The sequence below is a fragment of the Heptranchias perlo genome, chromosome 21 (assembly GCF_035084215.1).
Source record: "Heptranchias perlo isolate sHepPer1 chromosome 21, sHepPer1.hap1, whole genome shotgun sequence".
Classification (NCBI taxonomy): domain Eukaryota; kingdom Metazoa; phylum Chordata; class Chondrichthyes; order Hexanchiformes; family Hexanchidae; genus Heptranchias; species Heptranchias perlo.
The window spans coordinates 11,302,434-11,323,999 of record NC_090345.1 but is presented as its reverse complement, the minus strand read 5'-3'; the positions used below and the strand labels follow the sequence as shown (position 1 = coordinate 11,323,999).

General features: G+C 42.1%; 1 long non-coding RNA gene across 2 annotated transcripts in view; it reads left to right on the top strand.

Moving 5' to 3' along the window:
• Positions 1-1,086: 1,086 nt before the first annotated feature.
• Positions 1,087-21,566, top strand: part of LOC137339977 (uncharacterized) — a 155,489-nt gene continuing 135,009 nt past the window's right edge. The window contains exons 1-3 of one of the 2 annotated variants that reach the window (XR_010966670.1): positions 1,087-1,170; positions 3,150-3,283; positions 5,572-5,716. This is a non-coding gene — a long non-coding RNA (uncharacterized lncRNA). Of the gene's footprint in view, positions 1,171-3,149; positions 3,284-5,571; positions 5,717-21,566 lie in introns of those variants that run through there. The other variant, XR_010966669.1, reaches the window with a different exon arrangement.

Sequence of the window (21,566 nt, the reverse complement as noted above, 5' to 3'; positions counted from 1 at the left end):
GTGTAACTCAGTGATTTCCTGGGGATCCACCAAGCGGGTGAAAAATGATTAAACCCACCAGGTTTAAACAGGATCAAACCATGCAAATAAAGAGAGGTATAACAGGCTGTCCTACCTTATTATCTTCTCAGAATACTAAGTGAACATCAATTTGGAGGGGGACTAAGAAGTAGTGGGACTTAGTGCCAGCCTTGGCTCAGTGGTAGCACTCTGAGTCAGAAGATCGTCAGTTCAAGCCCATAACCTAAGCACATAATCTAGGCTGATACTACAGTACTGAAGGAGTGCTGCACATGATGGAAGGTGCCATCTTTTGGAGGAGGCTTTAAACCAAGGCCCTCTCAGGTGGGCATAAAAGATTCATAGCACTTTTTGAAGAGCAAGGGGGTTCTCCCAGTGTCCTGGCCAACATTTATCCTTCAACTACCACCACCAAACACAAATTATCTGGGCATTTATCTTATTGCTGTTTGTGGGGCCTTGCCAAACTGGCTGTCACATTTTCCTACATAACAACAGTGACTACACTTCAAAAGTGCTTCATTGTTTGTGCAACACTTTGGGACATCCCGAGGTCATGAAAGGTGCTATGTAAATGCCAGTTATTTCTTTAGGCCTTGCAACATCCCTGCTCAGATTAAACTATCTTAACAGCACCTGTTTTTGAACAGTAGGTAGAAGACCCGACATACAGTGACCATTACTACTCCTTGTAAGGAAACAGGTAATTCTTAACTTTAACTTTTGCCTGTTAAGTAAGTTTCTGTTAGAAGGACAGTTTAAATGAAAAGGAATTCCAGTCAGGGAGCTTTAGCTGATAAGTTACTGCACAGACAGAACAAGCAGGGACAGTCTTTGCTGATAAGAGATTCAGCAAGGCAACAAACTTTGCTAGCTCTAACCTTGAAAAGGCACCTACCACAGATTTGGAAAATTAAGGAGTGCGAGTCAAGTTACGGGGAGTGAATCTTCAAACTGAAGTGCATCTAATTGGATGAGGCAATACTTTGGAACATGTGGATTCTCGCAGCCAGTGAAAAAGTATAAAAAGAGGGGCGTTGGAATAGATACTTCAGAATTCGACAAGGCTTGTCCAGCCGTTCCCCTCGAGCTCGAAACCTGTGATACAGTGAATTCTCCGGTCATTCGTTTTTACCGCAAGTGTCTCGAGTATGTATGTGATTATTATTATTAGTAATGGTTATCATTGTATACGTGAAATTGTTGGTAATAAGTTAGCATTGTACGCTAAATTCTTATGAAAGCCAATCTATGCCTTTGAATCCTATTATCTTGTGGCAATAACTTATAAAATTAGACAAGTATCCATTCCCTAACACTGCTGTAGGCATCTCAGTGGCTGATCTTACTCCCTTGTGCCAGATGATGAGCCTACATAAATAACCTGAACCTGGAAATACATTCAAGTTCAGGTCGTATCAGGCAGACTGCACTCGAGTCCACTCTGCTCAACTAGTGTACAGGAAAAGTAAAATTGCTTTCCACAGTTGTGAGATCTTGGGAAAGAATGAGTTAATTCGGGGATGGTGGCGGAGGACTGGAGGATTGCAAATGTTACACCCCTGTTCAAAAAAAAAAGGGGAGAGGGACAAACCCGGCAATTACAGGCCAGTCAGCCTAACGTCAGTGGCGGGGAAACTTTTAGAGACAATAATCAGGGGCAAAATAAATTGGCACTTGGAAAAGTATGGGCTAATAAATGAATGTCAGCGTGAATTTGTTAAAGGAAAATCGTGTTTGACTAACTTGTTTTGAGTCCTTTGAGGGAGTAACAGAGAGGGTTGATGAGAGTAGTGTGGTTGATGTTGTGTATATGGACTTTCAAATGGCATTTGATAAAGTACCACATAATAGACTTTTTAGCAAAATTAAAGTCCATGGGATTAAAGGGACAATGTTAGCGTGGACACAAAACTGGCTAGGGGACAGAAAGCAGAGAGTAGTGGTGAACAGTTGTTTTTCAGACTGGAGGGAAGTATACAGTGGTGTTCCCCAGGGGTCAGTATTAGGACCACTGCTCTTTTTGATATATGTTAATGACCTGGACTTGGGTATAGAGGGTATAGTTTCAAAATTTGCAGAGGACATGAAACTCGGAAACGTAGTAAACAATGCGGAGGATAGTAACAGACTTCAGGAGGACATAGACAGACTGGTGAAATGGGCAGACACATGGCAGATAAAATTTAAAGCAGAGAAGTGTGAAGTGATGCATTTTGGTGGGAAGAATGAGGAGAGGCAATATAAACTAAACAGTACAATTTTAAAGGGGGTGCACATACACAAATCTTTGAAGGTGACAGGGCAAGTTGAGAAGGCTGTTAAAAAAGCATATGGGATCCTGGGTTTTATTAATAGAGGCATAGAGTACAAAAGCAAGGAAGTTATGCTAAACCTTTCTAAAACACTGGTCGGGCCTCAGCTAGAGTATTGTGTTCAATTCTGGGCACCACACTTTAGGAAGGATGTCAAGGCCTTGGAGAGGGTGCAGAGAAGATTTACTAGAATGGTGCAGGAGATGAGGGACTTCAATTATGTGGAGAGACTGGAGAAGATGGGATTGTTCTCCTTACAGCAGAGAAGGTTAAGGAGAAATCATGAACGGTTTTGATAGAGTAAATAAGGAGAAACTGTTTCCAGTGGCAGAAGGGTCAGTAACCACAGGACATAGATTTAAGGTGAACAGCCAAAGAGCCAGAGGCGACATGAGAAAACATTTTTTTTTAAAAAAACACTGCAAGTTGTAATGATCTGGAATCCACTGCCTGAAAAAGAGTGGTGGAAGCAGATTCAATAGTAACTTTCAAGAGGGAATTGGATAAATACTTGAAGGGAAACAATTTACAGGGCTATGGGATTAAATGGATAACTCTTTCAGAGAGCGGGCACAGGCACAATGGACCGACTGGCCTCCTCCAGTGCCGTACCTACTACGATACTATACGGAGTTTCCTGACCTCAGCTAGGGCAGCAGTTTAGCACTAGATTGGTCTCCATTGGTATTTGAAGTAAGATTTGAAGTAAGCAAGCTATTTAACCTGGATAATGGACATAGGACTCGAGGGCACAAATTCAAAAATTCACAAACCTCAAGATCACAAAAAAATGTTTTCCTCCCCTCCTGCAAGATACTGGACACACAGGGAAGATATTTGACTTGAGATCAATTGACATCTTTAAAAAGGAAGATGGATCAATATCTGTTGAGATGGTGGATTAAGGGCAACAGAAATGCTAACCGCATTGCTTGATTTTTGTTAAGGTAAGCAACTGGTGATACTTAAGTTAAAGTAGGGGATCAACATACGGTGTTGGGGGCGGGAACCAGAATAGATTCATTGCGCATGGAGCGGGATTGATGGGCTGAATTTTATGTGGACTCTGGATGGAGCAGGATTAATGGGCTTTTTTTTTCGCTCTGGACTTTTTGCCTAATAAAAACAAGGACTTGCAAGATTTCAGTCAGCATGCCTCACATTCAATTCTTGGATGCAATGCTCTGCCTAATATCTTGTGGTTCATCAGTTGCTATAATTTCTTAATCACAATTGAAATTACTGATCTCTATTTCTCATATACTTATCCAACACTATAGTTTCCTTTTGTGATTATCATTGGAATTAAATTTACTTACAAAACTAATTATACCCTTTTCTGCCTTTAGTACACTTGCATACATTCGGGTTCTTATGCATTATTTATTGTTTTCTTCATTCCGAATATACCCAATGAATCTCTTATTTTTCCCCTGATGCCCGTTGAATTTTGTTTTCCTACCCTACTCTTTGTAATAATGTTTTTATTAATGCTCAATTTACTTTTATATTCATTCCATCCTCCTTCTTCCCTAACTCCATAAAAGCATTTAAGAGGTTTTAGTTTTCCCCTTGCGCTTGCTTTAAACTCCCTATTGAACCATTTGGGTCTAGGTCTTGCCATCAACCTTCCACTACTTGAAGTAAATACTCGTGTTTGTATTTCTTACAGTATTCTTGAAAGAATTCAACTCCAGTGCATAGTCAGCCTAGTTCACTTGAGAAAAACTTTTAAAATGTGATGCACCTTTTGTCAAAATGATTAGCATTTTTAAAAATGCTAAATACGTATCTAATTCGCGTCCCCTCTCTCACCCTCCGCAACTGGACAGCAGGTCCTTTGAATATCAGCCCTATTCTCCTCACAAATTATACGTGCAGCTTTTCAGTGGTCACAGGTGAGGGTAAATAGTCTATTCAACCACAGGACCCACTGTGGATGAGCATGTTCTCTCCTCACCTGGCCAGGTACACATGCATTGTTTCAAGCATGTGTATCGGTAGCGATCAGGAGGAGTGACAACCCCCAAAAGATTTTATTCCCCTGCCTAGCCCAGAAATGTTGAAGTGATCTCTATTGCTATTCCAAGTGAGATTAGCCAAGCCACCAGGGATCAAACCCATGATCTCTCTTGTAAGATTTAGCACCACATCAGATGCCCACTGTTGCCGTCCAGAGCAGATAATGAACTAAAATTGATATTACACAACGGGATATTTAGATCCTCCTTTGGGATGTTGGTGGGTATCATTGAAACCAACATTTTTTAAGAAGAGCATGGCAACCATTGCTTTTATATCTTCATGAGGTACATCAAACTCAACCAGCTGCAATTATTGGCTCTGGATAACGGTCCTCACTCTCGCTCCAAGGAAAGGGGATTGAAGCATCTGGCTGTTCACTAGTCCCAAACATCAATCATCGACTGTGGAGAATGAAAAGGCACAAGCCGGGATCCTATTGATGAATTGTGCAGGGCACTGGTGAACTGCCATGCCACACTTGGCCCAGTTTTCCATATTTCAAAATTTTTGTGTAGAATATCCAAGAGATACAGACAGGTTCAGGAATTTTACAATGGGTTGACTAAGACAGATAACGCAACAGTTTGCTTGTCACTGCAATTTATTTTCCCCCAATCATTATATATGAATTAAAAATCATGTCATTGAAAACAGAAAAGAAAGATAATTGCCAGCTTGTAACAATCTAGTCTGACAATCTAATAAGAAATTAATTCAGCATTGAGTGCTCTTAGCAGGGCAGTCAGTGATTTTTGCTGTCAGAAATAAGTGTTTTGAGAGGGCATTAAGGTTCATCTTAGGAATACAGGAACAGGAGTAGGCCATTCAGCCTCTTGAGTCTGTTCTTTTTCATGTTTGGTCACTGTGTTGTGCGTTGTGCAGTTGCCATTTTCCTCGGTAGAATATTTGAGCTGCACCATGACCGTAATCATTTCTGAAATTTCAGACTGCAGTATGTCACTATATTGATTAAGGCTGGGACCATAAAACCCCACGGTCAGTTATCTGTGAGCTTGGATCTAACTGCAGGATCACTGCACTTGATTGAACTTAGAAACAATTAAATTAAGGATTGGGAACAAGCATAAAAATGCAAGTCTATTTTGCTAACCTTGCCACTGAGGTCCCCTTTCAGGACATGTAATGGTCACACTTTTAATTCTTCCTGCTGATTTGAGAATCATTTCCTTTTTTTTAAAAAACGATTTAGGGGAAGATTTCCTCTAGCTGTTTTTGGTGACATCACAAATGAGGATGAAAACATATTCAAATTTCCCTACAATGAATGGAAGAAGTCACCTCCCCCACTACCATGAATCAATGCCTTCTATGTTACTTGGTTGTCTGTGCGAGGGGTTTCCAAACTGCAAACCCCAACATCCAGCTACAAAGTCCAGGAAACTAGGTTACTAAATGCACTTGAATTTCTGTTTTGCTAGTTTGTCTTATTTGAATATTATGAGCCTGGAGTTTTAGAAAGGGTTGTTCGAAATCCTAAATCAGAACACAGAACTCTGCTAGTATCAGCAACTAGAGAATATATGTATATACATATACATACACACACACTAATGGTAACATGGATTTAAACTTTAAAGGTGGCCCTTGAGGCTCCTTGATATACACCTATGCTGCCCACAGAGACAAATAGCTTCATCACCCTTGAACAATTCTATAAGTTAACAGCTCTAAGTAAATGCCAAAAGCAATAGAGGAGTAGGAAGGATGAGAAGCATTAAATTAGATTCAAGAGCCACAAAAATTCAGGGCCGAGATGAATACATTTTTCACTAATACCCAAAGGCTTTTGCCTTCAGGCATCTATCATCAGGAAAACGACATGCTCTGTGGGAGTAAGGAACAATGCACGAAGTGATAAAAACTACCAATGAGAACATGTTCAAACTAATTATATGGTTCAGAGGAACACACTTTTATAAACAGTGTCCTCTCTCATAATATACAAAGGGAATTAATTTCTGGAGATAGCCCATTGATCCTGCAAACTTGGGAATGGTTGCTGCATGAATGCACAAACTGCCAACAAATAAACAAGATTGAAAATGAGGATAGAAAAAAAATAACAAAACAAACTTGCATTTGTATAGCGCCTTTCACGACCTCGATGTCCCAAGGCACTTTACAGCCAATGAAGTACTTTTGAAGTATAGTCACTGTTGTAATGTAGGAAATAGTACAAGTCAGAGTCAGAGACAGTGAAGTACATTTAACATAACCCAAGCAAGAAATGGGTGAGATTCAGGTACGCCAGCCATTTTAGTTCCTGCCTTATTTTACTCTCCATTGAAGTCGGGGTGTAAAATGGCCTTCCAACCCAAACCCATCTGTTTCTTGCCCAGCAGGTTGGGTTAAAAATAACCCCAGCATATAGAGTCTCAATTTCAACATGGTGAGGATGCGGGGAAGTGGGAAAGCCTGTAGTGGCACTTAGTCAGAATGAGAGCATGATTTAGAGAAGCTTTGGCCATAGTAATGATAAATAAATAGCAGATTGTCAGCTCCCTCAATGGCTCAGTTATGAAGACACTGTGTAGCCAAACCATACCGACCACAAGGTCCCAGGTTCTATCTTCAGTCTTTGCTGATAGAGGCATTAAACTGTACCCCAACTTGGGAGAGGGAAGAAAATATTAGCGAAGATTCCCACTCCAGATTTCTATCCAGTTACCCCTGTTGGCAAATTGTGTGGATTTTGGGTCTGGATTGGTTGTGATGATGCTCTTACCCCACCTCCCCAAGTAGAACTCTGTACCAGCAAGAATGAATGGCTTTGGGTAAGAAGGGGTAAAAATCAACATTGAAATACACACAGAATATGACCTTTTATTTACTATTGTAATGAACATGGAACAATGGTCTCTGTCCAATGGCTTTAAAGCAAAGGCATGAGAACAAGAAATATCATCCAGCCCATGATTTTGAGGCTACACCACCAGTGTTATAGACTGAAGCACTAGCAACGGCTCACTAACAACAATGCTTTCAGTGCCACTATTTGTATCATTTTATTGCTCTCATTCCCTTCACACTAGCCAACCATTAAACCACCTGCATTGCTACAGAAACTGCAAATAGATGGACTGGATACAATTTCACAGAATGACATGAGCACTGCAATACTCCATGTGAAATGATTTCAGGCCAAAGCTGACGTTATTTAATAAAAGAATCACACCCTTCTTCCAATGCAATACTTAGTTACATACAAATGGAAGAAGCCAACAATCCTCTCAATCATTACGCTCCTTCTGCTCTTCTAAAATTAAATATTGCATGCATACAATGTACAGCACAGAAACAGGCCATTCAGCCCAACTGGTCTATGATGGTGTTTATGCTCCACACAAGCCTCTTCCCACCCTATCAGCATAACCTTCTATTCCTTGCACCCTCATGTACATACCTAGCTTCACCTTAAATGCATGTGTGCTATTCGCCTCAACTATTCCTTGGGGTAGCGAGTTCCACATTCTCACCACTCACTGGGTAAAGAAGTTTCTCCTGAATTACTTATTGGATTTATCCGTGACTATCTTATATTTATGACCCCTCATTTTGGATTCCGCCACACGCAGAAATATCTTCTCTATGTCTATCCTATCAAACCCTTTCATATTTTTAAAGGCCTCTATTAGGTCACCCTTCAGCCTTCTCCTTTTTAATGCAAGGAGCTCCAGCCTGTTCCGATACCCTTTCCTGATAGTTATAACCTCTATTTATAAAATGTTCCAACTTGCCACCAAAAAGCTGCAGACTAAATATAGAAATGCTTCATAATTGCATGTTTCCATCTAACATAGCACAACCATGTGATCCAATGATTTTTCTTCTTTGATTCCTTGTTTAATACTCTCTAGGTTTGTGGCTTTAATATGAAACAAGTAGGAACAGCAGACTCGTGCACAACGAGCATAACTAGCATCAGTGATGAATCCATCTGCTCAGTATTCTCATCCTTGTGTTGAAATTCCTCCACGGCCTCCCCCCTCCCTCTCTTTGCAACCTCCTCCAGCCCGACAACCCTCCGAGATCTCTGCGCTCCTCCAATTTTGGCTTCTTGCACATCCCCAATTTCCTTCGCGCCACCATTGGCGGCCGAGCCTTCGGCTGCCTAGGCCTTAAGTTCTGGATCAAATATTTGTCTGATTACGCTCCTGTGAAGTGCTTTGGGATGTTTTACTACGTTAAAAGTGCTATATAAATGGAAGTTGTTGTTATTGGTATCAATGTAAATGGCCAGTTGCACCACTGGACAGAGAGGAAGTGGATGCCATTTTATTCTGGATATAGGCATGTTGAGCTCTCAGCCCATACAGACCAGCACTGTGATTTTCTTGGACCTTCCCCCCTCATCGAAGTGGTCAAGATGGGAATGTCACATGACCTTTGAACCATTCATGTGTAAATCAGAGTCATGTGCTCATGTTCTTCTCCCCACGTTGCCACCAATACATTTAACCTGTGGGCTGGATTCAACCGAGAGCTCCAACAACCTTACCATAACACCAGGCTGCTTTCAGTGGGACATTCCTGAATAGAAATGGGTGCACAGGCCTAAATACTGTCAGACAATAAGTCAGATGTACATAAATCACCTGGAATTATGTATAGGTGTCACGTGACAACCAGGAGGCAGTCGATTACTTCAGCTCTTAGATAAAAATCATTTCCTATGCCGTTTTTAATTATTTAAATTCTTACTTTGTCCCATTCATTTTAATGGAATTCAAATCCATGGTAATACAGGTCTCTAAATGCAAATTCAAGAAATATATAAGGGAGGGGGGGTGGGGAAAGAGTGCAAGACTGGTGTGTGATCACTGGGTAATGTCCATTTATATGCTAATCAAATGGTTTGAATGGACTGCAAGAATGTGATCAGGAATACAACTTTAAATATATTAGTAACAAATCATGGTATTTCTGAAATGACATCTAGTGTGACAAGCTTACAATTAAAGCCATGTCAAGAAAAATGGGTTGCTGTTAAATCCAGGACAATTAATGGGAACAGGGCGGATAGAGTGCTCATTATACGAGAAAGGTTGCCCTTATAACTTGCAAGAACTGAGGTTGAGTGGGTTTTGCAGGCAGATTCGGGGGTGTCAATAAACACTGCGTTAACTATGAGATTCTTCCATCTGGAAGAAAGATTTGCATTTAATGATGCATTTTACAAATAGTGCCTCATTATGTCTCTCAAACATCCCAAAGTGCTTAATGGACAATGAGTCACCTAAAAGTCGAGTGGCTGTTTTTCATAGGCAAGTATGGCTGGTAATTAGCAAACAACAAGATCCCGCAAAAAAGCAATTGGTTGAGGGAGAAGTGTTGGCCAGGATGCCAGGAGAACTCCAAGCTCTAATTCAAATAGTCCAATGCCTCTAACACCTAGCTGAACCAATGAACACAGCCTCAGTTCAACATTTCACCCCAAGGACAACTCCACTGACTCAGCACTACATTAGTGGGCCAGCTTAATATATGTAATTATGTCCCGGAGCAGGACTCAAACACATGAACTTCTGAGTGAGACTTGGCTCAGTTGGTAGAGCTCTTGCCTCCATGTGCCTCTAATATTGTATGAATGGAATGATGCATGATTGTAGTAAACTAGTCTGCCTCTCCTGTTGCTGATTCAGATTGATGGAAACAATTTCAACCAGTTTTTGATGACTATGATAGTTTCCTGCTCTTTCCTTTCGCTCCCCCACCATGTTAATCCTCCATCTTAGACATTTTACCCACTGTTAACTGATCTCAGCCCGAGCACAGATAGGGTGCTATGACTGGCCTCAGCGCCACTGGAATAGTTAAGAGGTGAAAATGGCAAGATTTCCCCACTCCTAATTGAGAAAACCCTGCTGAAAACGGGAATGTGTGCAGGACACAATCAGGATCAATTGTAACGCTCCCAGCAGCAGAAACTCACTTTTTGCCCCATGGGTCACGCAAACTGCCGGCAGATTCATTGGCTCCACCTCTGTCTGGTGCCTGACGGAGAATGGCACCAAGTGCAAATGCAAGAGGGGGAAAAAGAGCAGTGTATCTATTGACACCACTGTGTCAGCCAATGAGTTGGAGGCAGGATGGAACTTATGGCAAGACTCACAGCAAACAAAGTCTATTTACTCAACAGACAGCAAAACAAACAAAGTCTATTTACAGTGTCTATTTAAAAAGAGTCTCTATGAACTACAGCAAACAGAACTCATGACTGAAACTATAGCAACTTCTCCCGATAAAAGCAGGGTGATTTCTCCAGCAAAATGCAGTGAGTGGAGGACAGCTACATATTACAAATTGATCACTTACTGGAGAAATAAAGGATAATTACATACAAATTATGTGAGTAAAATCAATCCCAGTCACTTACAGTGGTGTGGATTGATGGGGCAATTAACCAAACATCTCCATTCTGGCCAGGAATAGTAGTGTCACTATATACAGCCAGAAAAGAGTGGCATCGTGAGGTCAGTATAGACAGTTCTGCTGAAATTGGAACAGACTAAAAGCTTCTTCTAAGCCGTGGCTGTACTCACAGATTGCAGAGATATTTTACGTCCTTGGGTGCGTGTTTTCACAACTCGCCTAGGTCAATGACTGTCAATCTAACCACATCATAATCTAATCATATCAATAAAGCTTTGATTATGCTCCTTGGATTACTAAACTATGCCAGTGAACAGGGTCATTAGTAGAAGTGTGCACAGGAATAGATTTACAATTTGAATTTAGATTAATTGAAGCTAGCCAAGGAATTTTAATATAAAAATATACAATACTGAAGGTACTGCATGATATAAAATAGGCTCAGTTGCACCACAAAATAGGACATAGTTGAGCATGAGGACTACACAAGAAATGCCTAACAATTTAGCTCTAAGGTACCAAAGTGAAATTAGTTATATAATCATATGCCAAAAATATCCATTTATAACCATAAAAGCCCATGTGCCCCCATATATTACAGAAGTACATTCACTTGAGCTGAGGGTTTCACTGGTTTTTTTTCTCGTTGACATTCAATGATGGATTATTAGGAAAATTAAAAGGGCAAACAACTAGATTAATTATGGCTGAAAACAACTTCACATTAAGGGCATCATTCAGCAGTTCACAACTAGCTTATAAAACAGCAGATGATTCTAAATACTGAGTTGATTACTTCCTCCAAGTATTCACAAGGGAAGACATGAACCACATGCTCTCCCTAAGTAGCAATAACCCAACTACAAATAATGACTTGGATATAAATGAGATGTTGGCCCCAGACAGCCTAAAATGGCACAACGCAAATAAATCCTCAGAGAAAGATGATATTTATCGCAGAGTATTAAGAGAGCTAGGGTGGCGAACTGACTGTCATTTTGAGGAAGTCTTTGAACACTGGAAAGGCACTAGTAGATTGGAAACAGGCTACTAGTGATGCCCATTTTCAACAAAGGAGATGCAGGCATCTAAAAACCAAGTAGTCTTACTTCAGTAATGTTTAAAATAATGCAATCAATTATGAGGAATAAACATCATATGCATAATAATAACCCTAGTAAATGGCAGTCAACCTGAATTTGGAGGTCCTGTCTGACCAATCTCCTTGACTTCCTTTTTTTTTGGAGGAGTGGACATTTAGCCCATTTCTTCCAAGGAGGTTTTTTGGAAGATGGAATTCCTCTTCTAATGAAACTGGAAGAATGCTTCTTTTATTCTGCAATTAAATGGCCCACTAATGAGAGCGCAGAACATGCAATTTTCAAACAGGATTTCGGAGCCAGCAATTTGTTTGGCGGGTTCTTAATAATGGAAAAGGAAACAAATGGGTATTTCCCCATCAAAAGAGAAATTTCGCCTGCAGTTTAACAACTATGATTCAAGCAATAAAAATTCTAACATTTTTATTTTAATCCAAATTGCAGAAATTAAATCTAGATTTCTACCATGCCATTTTCTCAAACACACATATTACAATAACTTTTCTCCCCATGCATAATATTTGTGGCTACAGTTGGCCAAAACCATTTTTTTAAAAAAACATGTAAAATTGCCCTTCCTATTCCTTGCTCAATTAACAACGTCTATCCTTCTCAGGCCAGCGACTATCCTTCTTGGTGGGAAGGGATGGGGAGGAAGATAAGCAAGGTCTCTTTGGAGTCACTGTGGCTCCAAGGTGATACACTTTGGTGATGCAAGTTCAGAACCAAGTCAATGCTCTGTGGCAGCCTTTGTAATTGGATATCCATGCCGGGAAGGTCTGCAGTGCTTCGGGTGGTTCTATAATGCATAGGTGCCCAACCCGTGGCCATAGAGCCACCTGCAACCCCCTCGAGGCCTGGGAATCTGGCCCTTGAAGTCCTGGCAATTCAGTCCTATTCGTGCTTCTATTTTTTATTAACTGGTTTGTCCAATTTCAATTTTGTGAGACTACGGGTTTGGAAAAGGCTGGTTTTAGCACTGTTGCCTCATTGGTGGATAAATCCAAAAATCAGAACGGCGAGATCCCATGGTATCGGCAACTCGAAATATATGTAACTTCAGGGAACATAGATTTAAACTTTATACAGTAGATGCCCCAGCTCCACAGCAGAAGGGATACATCACACAAGGTCTTCTGGGGCAATTTAAAGTCCCAACGTCAGTGAGCATTAAAAAGATGCCATGTGGGTCGTGCCAGTGGCAGTTAAAAAAGCTGACAGCTCACTCTAAACGCAAGCAGCTCGAAAATTATTGATTCTTTCCACTTGGCAGGCCAAACCTACTCATGGTGCTAGCTAGATAAGCAGCAAGAAGTTCACCAGTGACCTGCTCTGGTAAGCTGCAGAGTTTTATCTAGTTAAACTCAAAAAGCACCTCAACCACACTTGGGATCACAAGCCTTACATCTGCCAAACAACACACAAGCTCTTTTAATTAAGTATTATGTGACCCTACGAGGGGAGTGTGCGCTCTCCATATTGGCCAAATAAAGTCCACGGGAGGACAGGGATGTCTCAGTGGCAGGAGTTGGAAATTCAAATAGGATAATGAATTTCCACATGTATCAGACACCTGGCTGATGGAGGAAAAAAAAGCACATTTTTAAAATATTGAACTTTCAGTAGCAAAATCAACTTGCAGGGATGCCTGATTTGTGTAATCAACTAATCCCTGGCTTCTAGATCTGTAGATTGCAGAAACTCCAATATTTCCAAAGACAACGTTTCTTTTTCTTTACCATAGATGTTTAGGGTTGTTGGCAGCATAATTCCACTTGGCAACGATACTAGACTAAAGAGAAATATAATCACCAGCAATTATCATTCTAAATGGCACAGGAGCAGCTGCAGTGTGGGCTTTTTTAAAAAAAAATGACAAAGCCATCTGGAGCTCCAAACTACTCAAGGTCTCAGCCTCGCAGTTTCACAAAAGAAAAACATTTACAGGCTACTAAGAGATTCCAGAAATATTGGAAGTGTATCCCCCAAGTTAGCCGACTCTTAAAAATGTAGAAATATCTATGTTCGCAGTTAGACGCCCCTTTCTAATAGGACGCATTGTTTATAAAGAATTTTCTGCCAACTTAGAAAGCGTACAGAGCAACCAATCTGCAGTTCATACGGTTCCCAAAGGAAGCTTTCCACAGAGGGATTACTATATGGCTGCACATTATAAACATGATCAGAAATAAATAAACACAGTTCAGATGTTTCCATTTTTAGAATCAGCAAACAAAACATTCTTACAGTTTTATTCTTAATTCTTGCAATGGCTTCCCTTCCCACTCTGTTACCTTTGGAGTCCCTCAAGGATCTATCCTTGGCCGCCTCCTATTTCTCATCCACACGCTGCCCCTCGGCGACATCATCTGTAAACACATCAGATTCCACATGTACGCTGACGACACCCAGCTCTACCTAACCATCACCTCTCTCGACCCCTCTACTAAATCATTTTTTACACTGCTTGTCCGACATCCAGTACTGGATGAGCAAAAATTTCCTCCAACTAAATAATGGGAAAACTGAAGCCAGTGTCTCCGGTCCCCGCTGCAAACTTCATTCATTAGCCACTGACTCCATCCCTCTCGCTGGCCACTGTCTGAGGCTGAACCAGACCGTTCGCAACCTTGGCGTCCCGTTTGACCCCGAGATGAGCTTCCAACCACATATCCACTCCATTGCCAAGGCCGCCTACTTCCACCTCTGTAACATCGCCCGTCTCCGCCCCTGCCTCAGCTCATCCATGCCTTTGTTTCCGCCAGACTGGACTATTCCAATGCTCTCCTGGCCGGCCTCCCAGCTTCTACCCTCCTTAAACTTGAGCTCATCCAAAACTCTACTGCCCGTATCCTAACTCGCACCAAATCCCGTTCACTCATCACCCCTGTGCTCGCTGACCTACATTGGCTCCTGGTTCGAGAACGCCTCGCTTTTGAAATTCTCATCCTTGTTTTCAAATCCCTCCATGCCTTCGCCCCTTCCTATCTCAGTAACCTCCTCCAACCTTACAACCCTCCGAGATCGTTGCGCTCCTCAATTCTTGCCTGCTGCGCAGCCCCGATTTTAGTTGCTCCACCATTGGCAGCCTTGCCTTCAGGTGCCTAAGCCCTAAGCTCTGGAATTCCCTCCCTAAACCTCTCCGCCCCTCTACCTCGCTCTCCTCCTTTAAGATGCTCCTTAAAACCTACCTCTGACCAAGCTTTTGGTCACCAGTCCTAATATCTCCTTATGTGGCTCGGTGTCAAATTTTGTTTGATAATTGCTCGTGAAGCACCTTGGGATGTTTTTCTACATGAGAGACGCTATATAAATGCAAGTTGCTGTTTTGTGTTGGTAAAATATTTCTGTCAGGCTTTTAATTCCCCTGTAATTTTGTCATTGAATTGCATAATCTTTCCCTCCGTTAAATCCTTCTGTGAAGCACTTGATAGGACATTCTGCAGTTAAAAACAGCCAGCTATATTTTCAACCATTGGTACTTCACTAGTTTTAGCTGTTGTAATTACAGGCAGAATCATTCTGCCCACAGCTATCAAAATACCGCAAAGTGACAGTAAGAGCTTTGTTACTGCTTGCATTATTAAAAGACCATCCAAGGCTCCCCCAATGCTTTAGCGCAATTATTCGAGTGGGTAAGGCATATAGAGCAAGAAGGACCCAGTTTGAATCCCCTGTCTGTGCAGTTAGCAAGCCTCAAGGTGTTCCACTAACAGGGTGTTACAAGAGTTTCATTGCATGCTAGAGAAGGTAGAAATTAAGGGGTGTGGGTGTGATAGAGGCGGGCATGGCCACGATGTCCTCCATGGTCAAATAGCCTCTGACTTTAACGGTCAAGGTTCACACGTGAATAATACCCACGATATCGGAGGGTGACTGGAACTATATACCCACAAGGAGTCAATGATTTCGTTGAGGAGTATTTAAAGTATATTCATCAATTTCCATTATATCATACAGGCTGTCTCTGGAGGCAAGTGCAACCCTTCCATTTACATTCAGCTGTCTTCAGAGGAAAGGAGGCTTTTTTGTTACAAAAGCATCCTCTACATTTATCCAGAATAAGCAAAGGTGGCGTCAGATATGGAAATCAACTGTAATTTGACAAAATTCAGGAGAAAAATGAAAGATCCAAGTTTGCCAAATAAATAAATACCAACTTAGAAAATATCTAAAGTGTCCGCCTTGGCTCAGTGCACTCTTGTCTCAGAGTCAGTAGATTGTAGGTTCAAGTCCCACTCCCGAGACTCGAGCACATAATCTAGGCCGACACAGTGCAGTACTGATGGAGTGCTGCACTGTCAGAGGTGCCATCTTTCAGATGAGATGTAAAACCAAGGCCCTCTCAGGTGGACATAAAAGATCCTATGGCACTATTTCGAAGAAGAGCAGGGGAGTTCTCCCCGGTGTCCTGGCCAATATTTACCCCTCAACCAACACCAAAAAAAAAATGGATGATCAGGTCATTATCTTATTACAAATTTGGCTGCCGTGTTTCTCTACATTACTACATTTCAAAAGTTCTACATTGGCTGTAAAGCGCTTTGGGAAGTCCGGAGGTCATGAAATGCGCTATATAAATACAAGTTCTTTCTATCTACAAACTATAATCTCTGATCCGTAGAGACTCAGCAGTGCAGTAGGCTATACGCTGGTCTTTCACCTCTCTTCTGTTTGCTGCCTATAAGGATTGCCTGTGAAATAACCGAGAATTCTCAACCCAATTTCTAGTGTGCTCAGAAAACAAAATGACCCTTCATTTGGCGATACTGCTCAGACTTGGGGGAAGAGAAAAAAAAAAATCACTTTGGTTGTAGTGGATGACCTCTCTACCGTGGCCAGGCCCCAAGCAGAAAGAATATTATTCTTCATCGAATCACGCTATGTTTGCCTTGTGAGCACTTGGTGCCAGCACTGGATGCTGAAAACAGAGAGTGTTCAAGTTCCCAGAACTATTAGCCATCACACTGACGAGCATGAAAATTCGCAAAAGAATAAAAAAAAGTCTTAAAAAATGTACCAAGTGCTGAATGTGGTGAGCAATATTACCATAGCAGTGCAGAGAATCTGCTAAAAGTAGTCATCTGGTAAATAACATAAGAACTAGGAGCAGGAGTAGGCCATATGGCCCTTCGAGCCTGCTCCGCTATTCAATAAGATCATGGCTGATCTTTGACTTCAACTCCACTTTCCTGCCCTATCCTGTATCCCTTGATTCACTTAGTGTCCAAATATCCTTCGATCTCAGTCTTGAATATACTCAACAACTGAGCATCCACAGTCTTCTGGTGCGGAGAATTCCAAAGATTCACAAACCTCTGAGTGAAGAATTTTCTCATCTTGGTCGTAAATGGCCGACCCCTTACCTTGAGACTATGACCTCTACTTCTAGACTCTCCAGCCAGGGGAAACAGTCTCAGCATCTACCCTGTAAAGCTCTCTCAGAATTTTATACATTTCAATAAGATCACCTCTCATTCTTCTAAACTCCAGAGAGTATAGGCCCATTCTACTCAATCTCTCCTCATAGGACAACCCTCTCATCCCAGGAATCAATCTAGTGAACCTTCGTTGCACCTTCTCTGAGGCAGTATATCCTTCCTAAGGTAAGGAGACCACACAGTACTCCAGGTGTGGTCTCACCAGAGCCCTATACAATTGCAGCAAGACCCCCTTACTCTTATACTCCAACCACCTTGCAATAAAGACTAACATACCAGTTGCCTTCCTAATTGCTTGCTGTACCTGCATGTTAACTTTCTGTGATTCATGTACAACGACACCCAAATCCCTCTTATTACCAACAATTCTTAGGCTCTCACCTTTTAAAAATATTCTGTTTTTCTATTCTTCCTCCCAAAGTGGATAATTTCACATTTCCCCACATTATATTCCATCTGCCACTCATTTAACCTGGCTCGATCCCTTTGCGTCCTCCTCACAGCTTGCTTTCCCACCTAGCTTTGTATCATCACCAAACTTGGATACATTACACTCGGTCCCTTCATCTAAATCATTGAGATATTTAGTAAACAGCTGAGGCCCAAGTACTGATCCTTGCGGCACTCCACTAGTTACAACTAGTCATCCCACTGTGACAATCATGATATTTTCAAAACTATTTTTATTTGAACTGTGTTACATCTGTAGTCTAAAAGGCATGGGTGTTAAATGTTTATGTAACACTAGAGCTTTTGCCCGAGGCTAAAAACTTGCAGGGAAGGTTGCATGAACCACGACAAGCAATGCAAATTCGTCTTCTGTATGCGATGAGACTTTCGATCCCTGTGTGTGTGTGTGGTGGAAAGAGGGCAAGTCAAAGCACAGAGTGCACTTTGTGCTCCGAAGCATTCAGCATTCGGCATATATTACTCTGCAGTCATTACCAATAACATGAACGACAAGAATATTGTGTGTGTGTGTTTGGAATCCTACGCACGGCAATGTTTGAATGCTCCCTTCTGCACACTTGTGAAAGTCGATTTTTCTAAGATGACAGCGGTGCTGTTCCCAGTCAATGAGACTTGCAAAGTATCTTTACAACCTGAAGAATTCAAAAAAGAGGGTAGTGACACTTGCCCCCAGTGCTGCAGTCAGTGTCAGACCCACTTATGCTAAAATGTAAATAAGACAGTGATAGTTCTTCCCACGGTACGATCTTCATAGATCTTAGCGTCTCTAGCACCAAAGGTAAAGTGCCCCCACCCAACAAAATAAAATTACTTTTTCTCCCCGGCTCCAGGAAGATTAAGCACTCAGCCCGTTTACTTAAGTCAATGATAGGCTCTTCCTTGGCTTGCATCAAACCGTCCCCATCTAGGAGGAAAGGTCTACGGAGAGAAAATGGAGGTCCACGTTTACAATTTTTAAAAACTGTGGAATCATAGAAAATTTACACTGGAGGCCATTACACCCATCGTGTCCACGCTGGCTGAGAAACGAACCACCCAGCCTGATCCCACTTTCGGTCTGTAGCCCTGCAGGTCACGGCTCTTCAGGTGCACATCCAGGTATTTTTTTTTTAAATGACTTGAGGGTTTCTGCCTCGACCACCCTCTCAGGCAGTGAGTTCCAGACCCCCACCACCCTCTGGTTAAAAAAAAATTTCCTCATTTCTGCTCTAATCCTTCTACCAGTTTAAATCTATGCCCCCTGGTTATTGACCCCTCCGCTAAGGGAAATAGGTCCTTCCCATCCACTCAATCTAGGCCCCTCATAATTTTGTACACCTCAATCAAATCACCCCTCAGCCTCCTTTGTTCCAAGGAAAACAACCCCAGCCTATCCAATCCGTCATCATAGCTAAAATTCTCCAGTCCTGGCAACATCCTCGTAAATCTCCTCTGCACCCTCTCTAATGCAATTACATCCTTCCTGTAATGTGGTGACCAGAACTGTACGCAGTACTCAAGCTGTGGCCTAACTAGTGTTTTATACAGTTCCAGCATAACATCCCTGCTTTTATATTCTGTGCCTCGGCTAATAAAGGAAAGCATTCCATATGCCTTCCTAACCACCTTATCTACCTGTCCTGCTACCTTCAAAGATCTGTGGACATACACTTCAAGGTCCCTCACTTCCTCTGCACCTCTCAGTATCCTCCCATTTATTGTGTACTCCCTTGCCTTGTTTGCTCTCCCCAAATGCATTACCTCACACTTCTCCGGATTGAACTCCATTTGCCACTTTTCTGTCCATCTGACCAGTCCATTGATATCTTCCTGCAGTCTACAGCTTTCCTCCTCACTATCAACCACACGGCCTATCTTTGTGTCATCCGCAAACTTCTTAATCATGCCCCCTATGTTTAAGTCCAAATCGTTAATGTATACCACAAAAAGCAAAGGACCTAGTACCGAGCCCTGCAGCACCCCATGGAAACAGTCTTCCAGTCACAAAAACGCCCTTCGACCATTAGCCTTTGCTTCCTGCCACTAAGCCAATTTTGGATCCCATGGGCCTTTACTTTTTTGACCAATCTGCCATGTGGGACTGTACATGCATAAGGAGCAAAGTCAGAAAATGCTGGGAACACACAGGTTAGTCAGCCTCTGTGGAGAGAACAGACAGGTCATAGTTTTGGGCCAGGTCTGTCTGTTGTCTCCACTGATCTGAATGTTCGGTTTCTCTTTCAGATTTCCAGCACATGCAGCTTTTTCTTAGTACCTGCATAAGCTTGTGTATGTGCAGTTGTTTCTCCACTGTCACCAGTGTTCTGTAATCCACCATTGCAATATAAATGGGGCAGATTTCAGAGCTGAGACAATCCAGGTATGTGCCTCTATTTTGTCCGAGCCAATGGAGCGCCACCCCAGACAAATATTTCCACAAGTGCCTCCCAGCAGGAGTGCACCACTAAAACAAAACAGCTGGTCTAATCAATTAACAGAGCGCCCGATGTTATATTGCCATTTTATTCACATCATTAATGAGCCCTAGGATACGTCAGAACTATATCAAGCAGAAGCGTTCCTGCAATGTAAAGTTTAGCGTCAGCCTTGGCTCAGTGGTAGCACTCTTACCTCGAAGGTCAAAAGGCAATGGGCTCAAGCCTCACTCCAGAGACTCGAGCACATAATCAAGGCTGACATTTCAGTGCAGTACTGAGGGAGTGCTACACTGTCAGAGGTGCCATCTATCAGAGGAGACTTTAAGCCGAGGTCTCGTCTGCCCTCAGGTGGACATGATAGCTTCTAAGGCACTATGCGAAGAGCTGGGGAATTCTCGCAGTGTCTTGGCCACCATTTATCCTTCAACCAACACCACTAACAAAAGATTATCTGGTCATTGATCTCACTGCTGTTTGTGCAACCTTGCTGTGCGCAAATTGGTTATTGTGTTTCCTTACATAACAATAGTGACTACACTTCAAACGTACTTCATTGGCTGCGAAGTGCTTTGGGACATGCTGAGAATATGAAAAGCGCTATATAAATGCAAGTTCTTTCTTTCTAAAAGGCACAGTAAGCAGTTAAGAGATTGTTCCCCCTTCCACCTGTTGGGCACTGAGGGGCAGTAGTGGAGGCAATTGGCACACAGCAGAGTTGTTAAACAACTTCTACCACTCCTCTTTGCTGTATACATTTAGCAACTTCTAGCTGTGCATTTCCCTCTCCCCCTTCCTACTTTCAACACTTTCCCCTCTCCAATCTCCTTCAACCTGGTGAAGTCAAAGCCATGGAATTCCATCCGAGACCACTAAAGGAAGCTCCCTGATCAGCTGGAGGTGACGATCCGGATTCTTTCCCCTCAGTCTGGTTCAGTAAAAACTGAAGTCGAATACATTTTAAAGTTCATCACAACTTTAATAGCAGGGTTCTTAGTCTGCAGCATTGATTTGGACTCCTGATAGAGTCCCTCTATGCTGGCAGAGCAAGAACAAGAAACATACAGAAATCCACATGTTTTTATACAAATCAATAGGGGTTGGAACATACTTAACACAAGAGTCAACACCAATCATAAGCCGGGCACAGGTTGCCATGCGAGGTTACATTATTTCCGGCCAATCATAGATAATCATGTGCTGACCATGTTGCTGTTAGACATCAAAGGGGATACTTCCTCACCTTCCAACTTGGAATGTTCTTCCCTGTTCCTTATCTCCCAACCTGGAATGTCTTTCAACTTTGGCTAAGCTCGTTACCTATATTGATCTGCCATAAACATGGAGACATTCAGACCAGTCCTTGAATCACATCAAAGACTCTAC